The sequence below is a fragment of the Bufo bufo genome, chromosome 5 (genome assembly GCF_905171765.1).
Source record: "Bufo bufo chromosome 5, aBufBuf1.1, whole genome shotgun sequence".
NCBI lineage: Eukaryota > Metazoa > Chordata > Amphibia > Anura > Bufonidae > Bufo > Bufo bufo.
Window position 1 is genome coordinate 27877137 of NC_053393.1, and position 20856 is coordinate 27897992.

A 20856-nucleotide genomic window follows, 5' to 3' on the forward strand; every position below is an offset into this window, starting at 1 on the left:
GGTATCTTAGCTTTCTGTATAAAAGGGCAGTTCTGAGTTCAGTTTAACAGACTGCTTTTGGAAATTCACTGAAGCTCTACTCTCTTATCAGATCAGATATCCAGTGTTTTATTTCTACAGGATCTCTGAGGATTTGCTCAGTTTTCTCGCTTTATTTCTTTTCTGTATATTCTTCATACTGTGTAATTTGTTTGCTGTTAACCCAATTGCTTTTTTTAAAGCTGTGTTAATTTTTCTACTTTATATTTTATAGAATATCTTGTAGAAGCTCACATTTTAAGATGGAATCCAAAGTGTAAGTATTATTATAATATATTATTATTTGGTGTTAAATGCTTATGTAGCAATGTCAAAATTTTCTTCCATAATGTAAATTTTAATAATATATATTTTTTATTTTTTTTATTGAACAGGAACAATAGAACCCCAATGACCTGCCCCATTTGCTTCAAGATAGACAACTTCTTGGCGACCCATCTGCGTAGGAAGTGCATGAAGCATGACAGCGATGAGGAGATCAAAGAAACCCTGGCGGAGGCCAAAATAAACCTGTCCAATATAGCATCAAAGGGACTTGCTATAAATTACAACGAGGTTGCTGCACTGTTTTGTAACGGAAAATGCATATGCAACATGATTGGGTTCCTGAAGAATCGTGGCTTTTTTATTTATAACAGTCCTGCTGTGCAAAGGTTTGTATTATTGTATAATCTATTATGATAATAAAATGTATTTTTATTTGTTTTCATTTGGTTTCTATAAAGTTTTAATTTTGTCTTTCCTCTTGAAAATAGTCAACTTGAAAGTTGTAAAAATAAGGAAGTTAGGATCTTACAGAAAAATATTGATTGCATGAGGAAAGAAATTGGGACACAGACAGAACCAGAGATGGCCGTTTGTCAGCCTAAGAGGTAATGGATATGTGTCTCTCAGAATATATATATATTGTTAAATATATATTACATGTTTCTATGTATGTGATATTAAACTCTATCTCATTGTCTTATAGTTTTGAAGACCCTGCACCACAACAAATACAGGCTATGATCAATAACTTGGATACAAAAAAAGAGAGAAAAAGAGAGAAAAAGAGAGAACTACAAATCATATATGAACAAAATAGCCAAGAAAGTGAACATAAAGGCAGGAAAGGAGTAGAGCCAGAAGACCAAGAAGAGCAAGACCAAGGAGAGCAAGAAGAGCAAGACCAAGAAGAGCAAGACCAAGGAGAGCAAGAAGAGCAAGACCAAGGAGAGCAAGAAGACCAAGAAGAGCAAAAGGAAGAAGAAGAAAATGGAGCAACAGAAACAGCGACAGTCAAGCCAAAAATTACATGGAAAAACCCACTGAGGAAGAAGATGACCGAAGCGGGAATGTACAAAAGGCATTTCTTGGAAAAAAAACCAATTTCTGATTTTGCTACATACCTCTCAAAGACCTTAGGGGTTGAGAGGTATAAACAAGAGGTGGAAAATGTTGCACGTTTCCTATATTATATGGATAACGAGAAGCCGTCTCTGAAATTCTTGTTTAATATTCAGAAGACAAATGAATATTTTGCCAAGCTACTGGATATCGGAAATACTCATCAAACTGTCTTCAATTACATGAAGAATTTGAAGAGGTTTATGTCCTTTCTGATGGATGCAACAGACCTATTGAAAAAAGACAAGGAGGCTTATAACATCTCTGGTATCTATTTGTGTCAGCTTAGGGTCTTCCAGAAAAGACTAAGCAAAGGAATATTTAAAGAAAACATCTCAAAGAAGTAAGTGTTAAAACATGAATAAATATTATTTATTAAAAAAATTACACACTTCTACAAACTTCACTTTCTTATATTATGCATTTATCAAATGTTCATTACTTTCTTTCCACAGAGAAAAATGTTTGGCCGAGGATATGCGAAAACCGGCTGAACTGGAATCCATCCTTAGTATTACAGAATCCGCTTTCAAATCTGCTTTAAATAAGGCAGAAAATGAGGATGAACTGTCAGAAAATGAAAACTTAACTATTCTGAATTATCTGGAGTGTCTAATTGTTTTGAGGAAGCTGCAGCGACCTGGAGTGGTGCAGAATATGACAGTAAGTAGCCATATTTTCTATATTGCTGCCTTTCTATGAAATATATACGTTTATCTTTCCACTTCAATCTCAGACTTTGTTTATTTGGTAGGTAGATGAATGGAAAAGAAGAAATCCTCATCGTGGAACTCATGTGGGCATACTGGTGCATGAACATAAAACGGCTGCCAATCAATTTGCTGTGCTAGTATTGACTGTAGAAGAGGAAAAGGTAAATATCCTATAATATACAATCTGAGATCTGTCTGTCTTTCGATGTATCTCTATTTGATCTGTTATTGATCTAACTTATTGGAATTTTTCTTTTTTTTTCTTTTTAGTGGTTTGATATCTATTTTAACAAGGTCAGACCTGCATTTCTACAGGGGAAGAAAAAAATAAAGAGCTTTTTTATCTCCTCTTCTGGTCAAAAGATTTACAATGTATCAAACGATATCTCAAGATTTCACTGCAGGTAAGTTTTTTTTTTTATATATTAGCACTGATCGATTTCTGTTCTACAGGCTGAACATGTACAAACTGAATATTATGTTAATATTTCTTTCTATGTTTTATAGATTTGGATTGCAAACAGTGACCAGTCAAATGGTCAGAAGGAATGCAGAAACGTTTGTGTCCTCAAAATACAGAGAGAGCAACGAGATAAATATATTTTCAAAATATCTTTCAAATTCTAATATCATGGCTGAACGTGCCTATCGGCAAAAGATTATGGATGACATGGTGAAAGCATCAGAGATGCTAATGCTATACTGCCAAGAGAGCGAAGATAATCCTACCACCTCCAAGTAAGTAGTTTAACAGTAATATCTTTACATTATTTCACCTTTACAAAACTTACGTTTGTCTATTTTATTATCACCTTTATTAAAATCTGTGTCTCTTCTTCAGAACTAAAGTAGTGGAAAAACCTGCAACCTTGCCTGTTATAAGATCAAAAGCGGACGAGTTTGAAAAATTTATTGAAAAGTATCCTCTCAGTGTGGAGAAGGACGCACCCCCTCAAAAAATATGCCTTGCTGAGTCTGCTGTCCATGGGCAACATTTATATAACAGGTGGAGGAAATCGCAGAACAGGATGCGAGTGCACTATACAATCGGTAAGATAACATAACCCTAATGCAACAGTTTGCCTCAGGAGTTGGCCATAGCAGGAACAGTGGATAGCCTCCTTCACATCAAAGCCTTAATACATTCTTTGATTTATTCTTGACAGAATTGCTTCAAGATCATCGGCCAAGTGAAAAGGAGGTGAGGAAATGCATTGGACTGCAGCTATGGAAGAACAACCTACCAAGGATCAAAGACATTTTAGAGCAATGGAAGAAGAAGTGATTTCAGTGGAAACAATGACATTTTTTTTTATTTGCTGTGGTTTGGCATGATGGGGTTTGATAAATAAATATAATTTCATTATTTTTTGGGACTATGATAATGGGGTTTGTTTGGGGATTGAGATGATGGGGTTTGTTCAATAAATGCACTTTCATAATTTTTTGGTGTCTTGGATAATGAGATTTGATCAATAAATATATTCTTCTATTTTATTGAACACTTTGTGTCTGGAAGTTTATTAGGGTACATTTAGTGTAATGGGTTTTGGTTAGGGTCAGCAATGGGGGTTTTCTTTCATTTTCACAGACTTCACAAGGAGACCGACCATTGGTTACACACATAACCTCATAATACACACCTTAGCTGCTGCAGAACCTCATAATACACACCTCAGCAGCTTCAGGTCATAATACACACCTTAACCACTGCAGGTCATAATACACACCCTAGCTGCTGCAGAACCTCAGAATACACATCTTAGCTGCCGCAGAACCTCACAATATTCAGCTCATCTGCTGCAGAACCTCCTAATACACAGCCCATCTTCTGCAGGCCTAAATACACACCTTAACCACTGCAGGTCATGATACATACCCCAGCTACTGCAGAATATCTTAATAATTCACACCTCAGCTGCTGTGGAACCTCCTAATACACACCTTAGCTGCTGCAGAACCTCCTAATACACACCTTAGCTGCTGCAGAACCTCATAATTCTTACCTCCGCTGCTGTAGAACCTCCATATATCAACTTCTATATCAACTTCCACAAAACAGTGATAGAGGTTTTCCATATACCTGCGTCCACATAATTACTGTTCGAGGGTGATATACCTGCTTCAACTAACAACTGATTGAGGCCTGCTATAAATCAGCTTCCACAAAATAGTGATTGTGGGGTTTGATATACCTGCTTTCACAAAATACTGATTGAGGGGTGTGATATTAACAGAGTAAAAGTCAGCTACCGGGTAGATAAAAGTTCCTTTGGGTCATAAGGGTGGAATAATCCTTGGCTGCAGTGTCACAGGTGTATGTGAGCAACGATAGTAATTCACAGTACAGAGCAACTGACTGGACCCAGAACTAGGGAGGATAAAGGGTGACCCCTGTCCGACCCTCAACGCTTTCCCTATTCTGCTACAGCACATGCCCGGATCCAAAAGGCGGAACGAGGCATGCCCACGTGCCTAAGACTAATGACCACTGTAACCCCTACAATAGTGGAAGGGGCACGGCCACCAGTGCCCTACTCAGTATATGGAGGGAACCGTGGCCACCTCAGATCCAGTCAGAAAACAAACAGGAATACAACAATGTCTGCAGACTTAGCTGAAGGTGTTGTAGCCGCAGAGAAGACGGATCCAAGGACAGGCTGGCAAAATCCGGAGTGCTAGCTGCAGCAGAACACAGGTCCAGTGGACTGATAGCCACAAGTGAAGAAACCAAAGCTAGAGCCACAACTGAAGTGAGAACTATAATCCACATCCTATCATAGGAGGAGGGGTGATATAAAGAGGGGGAAATCAAACACATGAAGGACAGCTGTGGTGAAAGAAACCAGAAGTAAACAGAGTAGTGAGAACGCCTCCCAGCTCTAGTAGTGACATCATCACAGGGGTGGAGAAACAGAGCTGTGAGAACGTCCCAAAGCTCTGGTAGTGACAGTACCCCCCCCTCTACGGGTGGACTCCGGACACCCAGGACCCACCTTCTCAGGATGAGCCCTATGAAATGCCCTGATGAGGCGAGTGGCTTTAATGTCCGACACCGGAACCCACATCCTCTCCTCAGGACCATAACCCTTCCAATGAACGAGGTACTGAAGAGAACCGCGGACCATGCGAGAGTCCACAATTCTGGAAACCTCAAACTCCAGATTGCCATCAACCAAAATCGGAGGAGGAGGCAAAGAGGAGGGTACCGTGGGCTGGACATATGGTTTTAAGAGAGATCTGTGAAATACATTATGTATCTTCCAAACCCGTGGAAGATCAAGACGGAAGGCAACAGGATTGATGACTGACAAGATTTTATAAGGCCCAATAAACTTGGGACCCAATTTCCAGGAGGGAACCTTCAACTTAATGTTTCTAGTAGACAACCACACCAGATCACCCACATTCAGGTCCGGACCAGGCACACGTCTCTTATCAGCCACACGCTTATACCTCTCACTCATCTTTTTAAGATTACTCTGAATCTTTTGCCAAATGGTAGACAAAGACGAGGAAAATCTCTCCTCCTCAGGTAAACCAGAAAGAGCCCCTCCCGAGAATGTACCAAACTGCGGATGGAACCCATATGCACCAAAGAATGGTGACTTATCAGAAGATTCCTGACGACGGTTGTTCAGAGCAAACTCAGCAAGAGAGAGAAATGAACACCAATCCTCCTGGTTCTCTGAAACAAAACAGCGCAAATATGTCTCCAGATTCTGATTGAGGCGCTCAGTCTGACCATTCGACTGCGGATGAAAAGCAGAAGAGAAGGACAGCCGAACCCCCAGGCGAGAACAGAAAGCCTTCCAGAACCTGGACACAAACTGCGTGCCTCTATCGGAAACAATATCAGAGGGAATGCCGTGCAATTTAACAATATGGTCGACAAAAGCTTGCGCCAACGTTTTAGCATTCGGTAAACCAGGGAAAGGTACGAAATGAGCCATCTTGCTAAAACGGTCCACCACCACCAGGATCACCGACTTCCCCGAGGAACGAGGAAGATCCGTGATAAAGTCCATGGACAGGTGTGTCCAAGGACGGGAAGGAATGGGTAACGGGAGAAGGGAACCTGAAGGCCGTGAACGAGGGACCTTAGCGCGAGCGCACGTCTCACAAGCAGCCACAAAACCCTCCACCGACTTACGAAGAGCCGGCCACCAAAATCTCCGAGCAATGAGATCCACCGTGGCTCTACTCCCGGGGTGACCAGCAAGAACCGTATCATGATGCTCCTTAAAGAGTTTGTGACGTAGCTCAGGAGGCACGAACAACTTCCCAGAAGGACAACGGGCAGGTGTCTCAGTCTGGGCAGCCTGGACCTCGGCCTCCAAATCGGAATATAGAGCAGAAACAACTACCCCCTCCGCCAAAATGGGACCCGGGTCCTCGGAGTTTCCTCCTCCCGGAAAACAGCGAGAGAGAGCATCAGCCTTCACATTTTTTATCCCAGGTCGGAATGTAACAACAAAATTGAATCTGGAGAAGAACAGAGACCATCTGGCCTGTCTCGGATTCATACGCCTGGCCGACTCCAAGTATGCCAGATTCTTATGGTCGGTAAAAACGGTGATAGGGTGCCTGGCCCCCTCCAACCAATGGCGCCATTCCTCGAAAGCCAACTTGATGGCCAACAACTCCCTATCTCCCACATCATAGTTTCTCTCTGCCGGGGAGAGTTTTTTAGAGAAAAAGGCACAGGGTCGCCACTTGGCAGGGGAAGGGCCCTGGGACAAAACCGCACCCACACCCACCTCGGAAGCATCCACCTCAACAATAAAAGGTAAGGAAACATCGGGATGCACCAAGACAGGAGCAGACGCAAAATTTTCTTTAATCTTAGAAAAGGCTGCAAGCGCCTCCTCCGACCAAGAGGAAAAATCCGTCCCCTTTTTTGTCATGTCAGTGAGGGGTTTGACAACAGAGGAATAATTCAAAATGAACTTTCTGTAATAGTTCGCAAAACCCAGAAAGCGCATCAATGCCTTCTGATTCTCAGGAAGCTCCCACTCAAGTACAGCACGGACCTTCTCGGGATCCATGCGAAAACCAGAAGCAGACAGGAGAAAACCCAGAAATTGAATCTCCGATACCATAAAAAGACATTTCTCCAGCTTGGCGTACAATTTATTTTCCCGCAGAATCTGCAGAACCTGAAAAAGATGATCCTGATGGGTCTGAACATCAGGGGAAAAAATCAAAATATCATCAAGATATACCAATACGAATTTCCCCATTAAATGATAGAAAATACTATTAACAAAATGCTGAAAGACGGCCGGAGCATTCATCAGGCCGAAAGGCATAACGAGATTCTCGAAATGCCCGTCAGGGGTATTAAAGGCCGTTTTCCATTCATCCCCCTCTCTGACCCTGACCAGGTTGTACGCGCCTCTCAAATCCAATTTGGAAAACACCTTGGCCCCAACAATTTGATTGAAGAGGTCCGGGATCAGAGGAAGGGGATAGGGATCGCGAATCGTGATACGGTTCAGCTCCCTAAAATCTAGGCAAGGTCTCAGAGAGCCATCTTTCTTTTTAACAAAAAAAAAAACCCGCGGCCACAGGTGACTTTGAGGGACGAATATGCCCCTTTTCGAGACTCTCGGAGATGTAAGTTCGCATTGCGATTCTTTCCGGTTGTGAGAGATTGTAGAGGCGTGCTTTTGGCAGCTTGGCGCCGGGAATGAGGTTAATGGGACAGTCAAACTCCCGGTGAGGAGGTAGCTCCTGAACACCGCTCTCGGAAAACACGTCCGAGAAATCAGAGAGAAATGATGGCACCGTTTTAGTAGACACCTCTGCAAAAGTCGCTGTGAGACAATTCTCTCTACAAAAATCACTCCACTCATTTATTTGCCTTCCTTGCCAATCAATAGTGGGGTTATGTCTAGTGAGCCAGGGTAACCCCAAAACTAGAGGAGACGGCAATCCGTTAAGGACAAAACAAGATATATCCTCCACATGAGTGTCACCTACAGCTAGCCGGATATTGTGAACAATGCCCTTCAGAGATCTCTGTGAGAGTGGAGCAGAGTCAATAGCAAAAACAGGTATATCTTTATCTAATGTGCAAACCTGAAAACCATGCATGGCTACAAATTGAGTATCAATAAGATTGACGGCCGCTCCACTATCGACAAAAATCTCACAAGAAATGACCTTGCTCTCTAGCGCCACCCTGGCAGACAGGAGAAAACGGGAACTGCAGGTCAGAGGAAAAGCATCAAATCCTACATCAACTTTGCCCAAAGTAGCAGATGAAGCAGAACTCGATGATTTACCTTTTGAGATTTTTCTCTTATTATCGCTCTTAGTACGGTTCAAGAATCTCCTAGACGGACAAACATTTGCCAAATGACCTATTCCCCCACAACAAAAACAGACCATACTCTGAGGACTAAATCCTCTTTTATCAGGGGCAAGTCGACCTAGCTGCATGGGCTCCTCCTCAGAGGGGAGCGAGACAGGATGAGGCCCCTGCACACTGAATGAGTCCGCACCACTGCCCCTAGACTGACAATGGTTGGACAGAGAGGTCTCGTTTCTTTCTCTTAGACGCCTGTCAAGGCGTACCGCCAATGACATGGCAGACTCTAAGGACGTTGGTCTCTCATGGAAAGCAAACGCATCTTTTAATCTCTCCGAGAGACCATGACAGAACTGACTCCGGAGTGCAGCATCATTCCAACCCGAATCAGCTGCCCATCTCCGAAATTCAGAACAATAAAGCTCCGCAGACAGTTTGTTCTGGCATAAAACACGTAGGTTAGATTCGGCCAGAGCAACACGATCCGGGTCATCATAAATCTGCCCCAGGGCCACAAAAAATCCCTCCACGGATCGAAGGGAGGGATCCCCTGATGGCAGCGAAAAAGCCCAAGTCTGAGCATTACCCCTGAGCAGGGAGATGACAATCCTCACCCTCTGCTCTTGATTACCAGAAGAGTGGGGACACAAGCAAAAATGGAGTTTGCATGCCTCTCTGAAACGAACAAAATTCTCACTGCCCCCGGAGAACGTCTCCGGAAGTGAGACTTTTGGCTCGCAACAGACTCCATGAGCCGGAGCAGGGCCCAATGCTTGAAGCTGGATCATAGATTGACGGAGATCCGCTACTTCCAAAGAAAGACCCTGCATGCGGTCAACCAGGTCAGAAAGCGGATCCATGTCAAAAAAGGACGGTTTTGGTGGATTATAATGTCACAGGTGTATGTGAGCAACGATAGTAATTCACAGTACAGAGCAACTGACTGGACCCAGAACTAGGGAGGATAAAGGGTGACCCCTGTCCGACCCTCAACGCTTTCCCTATTCTGCTACAGCACATGCCCGGATCCAAAAGGCGGAACGAGGCATGCCCACGTGCCTAAGACTAATGACCACTGTAACCCCTACAATAGTGGAAGGGGCACGGCCACCAGTGCCCTACTCAGTATATGGAGGGAACCGTGGCCACCTCAGATCCAGTCAGAAAACAAACAGGAATACAACAATGTCTGCAGACTTAGCTGAAGGTGTTGTAGCCGCAGAGAAGACGGATCCAAGGACAGGCTGGCAAAATCCGGAGTGCTAGCTGCAGCAGAACACAGGTCCAGTGGACTGATAGCCACAAGTGAAGAAACCAAAGCTAGAGCCACAACTGAAGTGAGAACTATAATCCACATCCTATCATAGGAGGAGGGGTGATATAAAGAGGGGGAAATCAAACACATGAAGGACAGCTGTGGTGAAAGAAACCAGAAGTAAACAGAGTAGTGAGAACGCCTCCCAGCTCTAGTAGTGACATCATCACAGGGGTGGAGAAACAGAGCTGTGAGAACGTCCCAAAGCTCTGGTAGTGACATGCAGTCACATAGGGGCAGTGAGGTCAGCTGGTTCCTGGTCTCTCCAAACACATTGGCACGATGTGACCCCCTTTAGAAATTACCCTTGCCCTCTGGCTTGCATGGGCTTATGACCTGTAGCCGGCCGCTCCCCTCCCCACCTATGGATAGGGTCCACCCCTCCTTCTCTGGTGCTGGGAGCAAATGACCCATAAAACCCCTTAGGGCTCATATCCCTAAACCAGAATGTTGCAGGAAGATGGTTCCAGGCCCAATTGATCCGCCTGGGTTCCGGTTACAACTGTAGACCAAACATGGTACCGGTATTTGGTTTCTGTGTGGAGATATGGATATCTCCTTTCCCTGGCATGTCCCATCAAACAAAGCCCATTTTTTTGATTGATTGAAACGTCTTTATTACAATCAGTCGTCATACATACATACTTTAGTACTGTGACGCAGCACAGGCCATGAATCAGTACATAATAAATTACTTACAATCGTCTTTGCGAGCATGGCATTGTTATTTAAAGCACGGGCTAACCTACACTATACATTGCAATGAATGCTACACTAGCATACCTATTCAATCACAAAACCTTCCAACAAAGCATTTAGACAGTGATGAGGGAAGGGGAGGTGGGAAGGAGGGAGTAGGGAGGGGGGGAAGGAGAGGGGTTTAGTCCTCTTCTTCTTCGTCGACGTCCAAGATGTTGTAGTCCTGCAGCATACTACAGGGAGTGCAGAATTATTAGGCAAGTTGTATTTTTGAGGATTAATTTTATTATTGAACAACAACCATGTTCTCAATGAACCCAAAAAACTCATTAAAATCAAAGCTGAATATTTTTGGAAGTAGTTTTTAGTTTGTCTTTAGTTTTAGCTATTTTAGGGGGATATCTTTGTGTGCAGGTGACTATTACTGTGCATAATTATTAGGCAACTTAACAAAAAACAAATATATACCCATTTCAATTATTTATTTTTACCAGTGAGACCAATATAACATCTCAACATTCACAAATATACATTTCTGAAATTTAAAAACAAAACAAAAACAAATCAGTGACCAATATAGCCACCTTTCTTTGCAAGGACACTCAAAAGCCTGCCGTCCATGGATTCTGTCAGTGTTTTGATCTGTTCACCATCAACATTGCGTGCAGCAGCAACCACAGCCTCCCAGACACTGTTCAGAGAGGTGTACTGTTTTCCCTCCTTGTAAATCTCACATTTGATGATGGACCACAGGTTCTCAATGGGGTTCAGATCAGGTGAACAAGGAGGCCATGTCATTAGATTTTCTTCTTTTATACCCTCTCTTGCCAGCCACGCTGTGGAGTACTTGGACGTGTGTGATGGAGCATTGTCCTGCATGAAAATCATGTTTTTCTTGAAGGATGCAGACTTCTTCCTGTACCACTGCTTGAAGAAGGTGTCTTCCAGAAACTGGCAGTAGGACTGGGAGTTGAGATTGACTCCATCCTCAACCCGAAAAGGCCCCACAAGCTCATCTTTGATGATACCAGCCCAAACCAGTACTCCACCTCCACCTTGCTGGCGTCTGAGTCGGACTGGAGCTCTCTGCCCTTTACCAATCCAGCCACGGGCCCATCCATCTGGCCCATCAAGACTCACTCTCATTTCATCAGTCCATAAAACCTTAGAAAAATCAGTCTTGAGATATTTCTTGGCCCAGTCTTGACGTTTCAGCTTGTGTGTCTTGTTCAGTGGTGGTCGTCTTTCAGCCTTTCTTACCTTGGCCATGTCTCTGAGTATTGCACACCTTGTGCTTTTGGGCACTCCAGTGATGTTGCAGCTCTGAAATATGGCCAAACTGGTGGCAAGTGGCATCTTGGCAGCTGCATGCTTGACTTTTCTCAGTTCATGGGCAGTTATTTTGCGCCTTGGTTTTTCCACACACTTCTTGCGACCCTGTTGACTATTTTGAATGAAATGCTTGATTGTTCGATGATCACGCTTCAGAAGCTTTGCAATTTTAAGAGTGCTGCATCCCTCTGCAAGATATCTCACTATTTATGACTTTTCTGAGCCTGTCAAGTCCTTCTTTTGACCCATTTTGCCAAAGGAAAGGAAGTTGCCTAATAATTATGCACACCTGATATAGGGTGTTGATGTCATTAGACCACACCCCTTCTCATTACAGAGATGCACATCACCTAATATGCTTAATTGGTAGTAGGCTTTCGAGCCTATACAGCTTGGAGTAGGACAACATGCATAAAGAGGATGATGTGGTCAAAATACTCATTTGCCTAATAATTCTGCACGCAGTGTATGGATAAGTCTGCGGCAGTCTAGGACGGACTTGTTCTCCCTCCTGAGAACGAGCCAGTTCCTAGCAAACCAAAAACAGTTCATAAGGCGCCAGGCCTCCTGGATGGCTCCAACAGTATGAATCCCAGGAAATAGTCCGTACAGCACCGAAGTGCATTGCAGGCTGTTCCTGGGTACAGAGTCTTTGAGTTCGTGTTCCAGGGCGTCCAACAGGCGCTGTGCAAAGCGGCACTCCTAAAACAGGTGGTAAGATGTTTCCTCCACGAAAGGGCACCTGGGGCAGTACCGGGTTTTGCACAGGTTACGGGCATGCATGAATGACCGGATTGGCAGTCCGCCCTGAATGGCCATCCATGACAAGTCCTTAAGCCCGTTGGTCAACCTGTTTGACGACACATTAGTCCAAACTGTCTCTACTGTGTCGTCCTAGATCCCTGTAATTGACTCAACCACGTCCTTTGCTCTGATGAGTTTGTGGATAGTTTTTGGCTTCCACAAGTCGGGTTTGAGACCCTCCAGCTGGTGTTCCGTCACAAACCTGACAACGTCCCCGTAGAACCAGGGAGCGTTCCAGTTGTAAGGGATGGAGCTGTCCCACTTGTCCCAGCCCAGACCCCTCCAGAGGGGCAGGAGGAAAAAGCGAGACATAGCCTTGCCCACAGAGCCGTTGGCAGTTCTTAGAGTCCGGCAAACGCTGTCACAAACAAAGGCGATCCGCAATAAAGTGGGCAGGTCCGGCATGCCCTTTCCGCCCTTGCGGGGCTCTTTGTACATGATGGCTCGCTTCACTCTGTCCATCTTAGATCCCCAGATGAAGCGGAACACTGTCCTGGTGATGGCCCTGGAAACGGTGGCAAGAGGGGGCCATGCCTATGCGGTGTATTGTAGCACAGGCAAAACTTCATTTCGCAGGACGAGTGCTTTGCCTTCAATCGTGAGGTGTCTAAGGCTCCACAGTCCGATTCTTTGGTTGACTTTGGCCAAGCGTTCTTCCCAAGACTTGAGGGCTGCGCCTTCCTTCCCGAACCAGACTCCCAGAATTTTGATGAAGCCCGATTTGATGGTAAATGGGAAGGGGGCAGAAGAGGCCAGTTGCCAGTCCCCGAAGAGCATGGCTTCTGACTTGCCGCAGTTGACTTTGGCCCCTGAAGCTTGTCCGAACTCCTCGCAGGTCTGGACGAGTGCAGTCACCGAACGCTGATCAGCGCAGAAGACGGTCACATCATCCATGTACAGCGAGCACTTGACCTCGTAGTGTCCAGGTCCTGGTGCGGTGATCCCTCTGATCTCTCCATTCTGCTGGACAGACTCCACGAAGGATTCTATAACACAAACAAAAAGGAGAGGTGAAAGAGGGCAGCCTTGTCTGACCCCGGAGCGAACTGAGAATGGGTCAGTCTTCCAGCCGTTCACCAACACCGTGCTGCAAATGCTCAGGTCAACAAACGAACAGAACCTCCTGCCCAGACCCAGCCTGCGCAAAGCCCTGCCCATGAACGCATGGGACACTCGGTCAAAGGCCTTCTCCTAGTCTAGGCTGGTAAGGTATCCTTGATCCTGGCAAGGGCTGATACCTCCTGCTGGGGGGTTTTCCTACAGGATTTAGCTTGCCTCCAAACTGGCTGATTGAGGTGTGACCTTCTCCACCTGGGGCCTCCTTGAAGCCTGGACCCCTGGGGCTTTCTTTCTTGCCAGCTCAAAATCAGATGGGGGTGGGAACCTATTTTGCATGTACACTGATGAACATGCCAAAAGGTGAATCGAATGACAATCAGGGCTTCCAGTAAATATTAATCCATATTCCTCACAGATACATTTTACACATATAGGTATGTGTGGACTACCTCCTCTCCTGGGGACCCATCTGTTTAGGAAGTGCATGAAGCATAGCAGCGATGATGAGATCAAGACAACCCTGACATAGGCCAAAATAAAGTTGGTCAATGATGTATCAAGGTGCTTATGAGACAAAAATGCACGGAAAACATGATTGGGTTCCTAAGGAAAGGCAGATTCTCCATCTTTATCTATATTTATTTACTAGCAGAAGGACCCGGCTTCACACATGTATATTTCATCTATTTCATGTAATGTTTCTGTGTGTCGTTAAAATATATTGACAGTATCCCCCAAAACAGTGACCTCAACAGCACCCCACCCCACTGTCTGCTGAGCTGTGTATCTAATCCTATCCTATGCGATACTGTCTGATGAGCTGTGTATCTAATCCTATCCTGTGTGATACTGTCTGCTGAGCTGTGTATCTAATCTTATCTTGTGTGATACTGTCCTCTTAGGGTGTATCTAAACCTATCTTGTGTGATACTGTCTGCTGAGTTATGTATCTAATCCTATCCTGTGTGATACTGTCTGCTGAGCTGTGTATCTAATCCTATCCTGTGTGATACTGTCTGCTGAGCTATGTATCTAATCCTATCCTGTGTGATACTGTCTTCTGAGCTGTGTATCTAATCCTATCCTGTGTGATACTGTCTGCTGAGTTATGGATCTAATCATATCCTGTGTGATACTGTCTGCTGAGCTGTGTATCTAATCCTATATTGTGTGATACTGTCTGCTGAGCTGTGTATCTAATCCTATCCTATGTGATACTGTCTGCTGAACTATATATCTAATCCTATCCTGTGTGATACTGTCTGCTGAGCTGTGTATCTAATCCTATCCTGTGTGATACTGTCTGCTGATCTGTGTATCTAATCCTATCCTGTGTGATACTGTCTGCTGAGCTATGTATCTAATCATATCCTGTGTGATACTGTCTGCTGAGTTATGTATCTAATATCCTATCGTGTGATACTGTCTGCTGAGCTGTGTATCTAATCATATCCTGTGTGATACTGTCTGCTGAGCTGTGTATCTAATCCTATCCTGTGTGATACTGTCTGCTGAGCTGTGTATCTAATCCTATTCTGTGTGATACTGTCTGCTGAGCTGTGTATATAATCCTATTCTGTGTGATACTGTCTGCTGAGCTGTGTATCTAATATCCTATCCTGTGTGATACTGTCTGCTGAGCTGTGTATCTAGTCTTATCTTGTGTGATACTGTCTGCTGAGCTGTGTATCTAATCCTATCCTGTGTGATACTGTCTGCTGAGCTGTGTATCTAATATCCTATCCTGTGTGATACTGTCTGCTGAGCTGTGTATCTAATCATATCCTGTGTGATACTGTCTGCTGAGTTATGTATCTAATATCCTATCGTGTGATACTGTCTGCTGAGCTGTGTATCTAATCATATCCTGTGTGATACTGTCTGCTGAGCTGTGTATCTAATCCTATTCTGTGTGATACTGTCTGCTGAGCTGTGTATATAATCCTATTCTGTGTGATACTGTCTGCTGAGCTGTGTATCTAATATCCTATCCTGTGTGATACTGTCTGCTGAGCTGTGTATCTAGTCTTATCTTGTGTGATACTGTCTGCTGAGCTGTGTATCTAATCCTATTCTGTGTGATACTGTCTGCTGAGCTGTGTATCTAATATCCTATCCTGTGTGATACTGTCTGCTGAGCTGTGTATCTAGTCTTATCTTGTGTGATACTTTCTGCTGAGCTGTGTATCTAATCCTATCCTGTGTGATACTGTCTGCTGAGCTGTGTATCTAATCCTATCCTGTGTGATACTGTCTGCTGAGCTGTGTATCTAATCCTATCCTGTGTGATACTGTCTGCTGAGCTGTGTATCTAATCCTATCCTGTGTGATACTTCCTGCTGAGCTGTGTATCTAATACTGATATGTCATATGACTGAATATATAAGGACCTGCGAACTGCTAGCTCTAGGCTACTTTTTAGCATTTGCATCAAAACATTTCTTGAATACAAAGGAATAACACATTCCATAGCTTTGGCATCAGACAATTTGCATAGCAATAGACGACCTTAGCTACCAAACTTAATTTAATTAGTGACACTGGAGCCAGTTTTGACACCTTGGCTCCACAAACTACATGAAACGTACAATTAGTATTGCAACCTAGATTTTTCTATATGAATACAGCTTGCATTGCTTGTATATAGGGTAATATTAAATGCATCTTATTTTGCACAGTATTATTATATGCTTCTTAGTTTTAGGTACCAGGGATTGACAACGTCGTTGAATATACCTTCGCAATGTTGCATTCTTTAGATACGGCAAAGCCATCCTTTTTAAGTGTTTCAAAGCTGTCCAAGGTGGATACCTATATTGAAATACACAAAAAGAAACAATTTATTATAACATACCAAATTCTTCATTTATATCTATATTTGTTTTTATTTTAGGTTACTTTTTAGTATAGTTTACTCTCTCTCTCTTTCTTTATATATATATTATATATATATATATAAAATAAATATATATAGAGAGAGAGAATTTTTATTTTTTTAGGTTAGGTTTATTTGAAGGCGTTAGCCACTCCTACTAATTGCAAATTTTCACACCTTGAAATTCTGGATTGTTCCTATTGGTCACGGTATCTTAGCTTTCTGTATAAAAGGGCAGTTCTGAGTTCAGTTTAACAGACTGCTTTTGGAAATTCACTGAAGCTCTACTCTCTTATCAGATCAGATATCCAGTGTTTTATTTCTACAGGATCTCTGAGGATTTGCTCAGTTTTCTCCCTCTATTTCTTTTCTGTATATTCTTCATACTGTGTAATTTGTTTGCTGTTAACCCAATTGCTTTTTTTAAAGCTGTGTTAATTTTTCTACTTTATATTTTATAGAATATCTTGTAGAAGCTCACATTTTAAGATGGAATCCAAAGTGTAAGTATTATTATAATATATTATTATTTGGTGTTAAATGCTTATGTCGCAATGTCTAAATTTTCTTCCATAATGTAAATTTTAATAATATATATATATTTTTTTTTTTATTGAACAGGAACAATAGAACCCCAATGACCTGCCCCATTTGCTTCAAGATAGACAACTTCTTGGCGACCCATCTGCGTAGGAAGTGCATGAAGCATGACAGCGATGAGGAGATCAAAGAAACCCTGGCGGAGGCCAAAATAAACTTGTCCAATATAGCATCAAAGGGACTTGCTATAAATTACAACGAGGTTGCTGCACTGTTTTGTAACGGAAAATGCATATGCAACATGATTGGGTTCCTGAAGAATCGTGGCTTTTTTATTTATAACAGTCCTGCGGTGCAAAGGTTTGTATTATTGTATAATCTATTATGATAATAAAATGTATTTTTATTTGTTTTCATTTGGTTTCTATAAAGTTTTAATTTTGTCTTTTTACTTGAAAATAGTCAACTTGAAAGTTGTAAAAATAAGGAAGTTAGGATCTTACAGAAAAATATTGATTGCATGAGGAAAGAAATTGGGACACAGACAGAACCAGAGATGGCCATTTGTCAGCCTAAGAGGTAATGGATATGTGTCTCTCAGAATATATATATATTGTTAAATATATATTACATGTTTCTATGTATGTGATATTAAACTCTATCTCATTGTCTTATAGTTTTGAAGACCCTGCACCACAACAAATACAGGCTATGATCAATAACTTAGATACAAAAAAAGAGAGAAAAAGAGAGAAAAAGAGAGAACTACAAATCATATATGAACAAAATAGCCAAGAAAATCAACATAAAGGCAGGAAAGGAGTAGAGCCAGAAGACCAAGAAGAGCAAGACCAAGGAGAGCAAGAAGAGCAAGACCAAGAAGAGCAAGACCAAGGAGAGCAAGAAAACCAAGAAGAGCAAATGGAAGAAGAAGAAAATGGAGCAACAGAAACAGCGACAGTCAAGCCAAAAATTACATGGAAAAACCCACTGAGGAAGAAGATGACCGAAGCGGGAATGTACAAAAGGCATTCCTTGGAAAGAAAACCAATTTCTGATTTTGCTACATACCTCTCAAAGACCTTAGGGGTTGAGAGGTATAAACAAGAGGTGGAAAATGTTGCACGTTTCCTATATTATATGGATAACGAGAAGCCGTCTCTGAAGTTCTTGTTTAATATTCAGAAGACAAATGAATATTTTGCCAAGCTACTGGATATCGGAAATACTCATCAAACTGTCTTCAATTACATGAAGAATTTGAAGAGGTTTATGTCCTTTCTGATGGATGCAACAGACCTATTGAAAAAAGACAAGGAGGCTTATAACATCTCTGGTATCTATTTGTGTCAGCTTAGGGTCTTCCAGAAAAGACTAAGCAAAGGAATATTTAAAGAAAAGATCTCAAAGAAGTAAGTGTTAAAACATGAATAAATCTTATTCATTAAAAAAATTACACACTTCTACAAACTTCACTTTCTTATATTATGCATTTATCAAATGTTCATTACTTTCTTTCCACAGAGAAAAATGTTTGGCCGATGATATGCGAAAACCGGCTGAACTGGAATCCATCCTTAGTATTGCAGAATCCGCTTTCAAATCTGCTTTAAATAAGGCAGAAAATGAGGATCAACTGTCAGAAAATGAAAACTTAACTATTCTGAATTATCTGGAGTGTCTAATTGTTTTGAGGAAGCTGCAGCGACCTGGAGTGGTGCAGAATATGACAGTAAGTAGCCATATTTTCTATATTGCTGCCTTTCTATGAAATATATACGCTTATCTTTCCACTTCAATCTCAGACTTTGTTTATTTGGTAGGTAGATGAATGGAAAAGAAGAAATCCTCATCGTGGAACTCATGTGGGCATACTGGTGCATGAACATAAAACGGCTGCCAATCAATTTGCTGTGCTAGTATTGACTGTAGAAGAGGAAAAGGTAAATATCCTATAATATACAATCTGAGATCTGTCTGTCTTTCAATGTATCTCGATTTGATCTGTTATTGATCTAACTTATTGGAATTTTTCTTTTTTTTTCTTTTTAGTGGTTTGATATCTATTTTAACAAGGTCAGACCTGCATTTCTACAGGGGAAGAAAAAAATAAAGAGCTTTTTTATCTCCTCTTCTGGTCAAAAGATTTACAATGTATCAAACGATATCTCAAGATTTCACTGCAGGTAAGTTTTTTTTTAAATATATTAGCACTGATCGATTTCTGTTCTACAGGCTGAACATGTACAAACTGAATATTATGTTAATATTTCTTTCTATGTTTTATAGATTTGGATTGCAAACAGTGACCAGTCAAATGGTCAGAAGGAATGCAGAAACGTTTGTGTCCTCAAAATACAGAGAGAGCAACGAGATAAATATATTTTCAAAATATCTTTCAAATTCTAATATCATGGCTGAACGTACCTATCGGCAAAAGATTATGGATGACATGGTGAAAGCATCAGAGATGCTAATGCTATACTGCCAAGAGAGCGAAGATAATCCTACCACCTCCAAGTAAGTAGTTTAACAGTAATATCTTTACATTATTTCACCTTTACAAAACTTACGTTTGTCTATTTTATTATCACCTTTATTAAAATCTGTGTCTCTTCTTCAGAACTGAGGTAGTGAAAAAACCTGCAACCTTGCCTGTTATAAGATCAAAAGCGGACGAGTTTGAAAAATTTATTGAAAAGTATCCTATCAGTGTGGAGAAGGACGCACCCCCTCAAAAAATATGCCTTGCTGAGTCTGCTGTCCATGGGCAACATTTATATAACAGGTGGAGGAAATCGCAGAACAGGATGCGAGTGCACTATACAATCGGTAAGATTAACATAACCCTAATGCAACAGTTTGACTCAGGAGTTGGCCATAGCAGGAACAGTGGATAGCCTCCTTCACATCAAAGCCTTAATACATTCTTTGATTTATTCTTGACAGAATTGCTTCAAGATCATCGGCCAAGTGAAAAGGAGGTGAGGAAATGCATTGGACTGCAGCTATGGAAGAACAACCTACCAAGGATCAAAGACATTTTAGAGCAATGGAAGAAGAAGTGATTTCAGTGGAAACAATGACTTTATTATTTTTTTATTTGCTGTGGTTTGGCATGATGGGGTTTGATAAATAAATATAATTTCATTATTTTTTGGAACTATGATAATGGGGTTTGTTTGGGGATTGAGATGATGGGGTTTGTTCAATAAATGCACTTTCATAATTTTTTGGTGTCTTGGATAATGAGATTTGATCAATAAATATATTCTTCTATTTTATTGAACACTTTGTGTCTTGAAGATTATTAGGGTACATTTAGGGTAATGGGGGTTTTCTATCATTTTCACAGACCTCACAAGGAGACCGACCATTGGTTACACACATAACCTCATAATACACACCTTAGCTGCTGCAGAACCTCATAATACACACCTCAGCAGCTTCAGGTCATAATTCACACCTTAACCACTGCAGGTCATAATACACACCCTAGCTGCTGCAGAACCTCAGAATACACATCTTAGCTGCCGCAGAACCTCACAATAATCAGCTCATCTGCTGCAGAACCTCCTAATACACAGCCCATCTTCTGCAGGCCTAAATACACACCTCAACCACTGCAGGTCATAATACATAAAAGTGTAAGCAATATGAAGGGGCACACTCAGAAGGAAACACAAAGGTAGCAAAGAATAATGGACTTTATTAGTCTAAAAACATACCCCTAAAAAATATATATATAAAAACATACATGTAGGCACACATATAACCT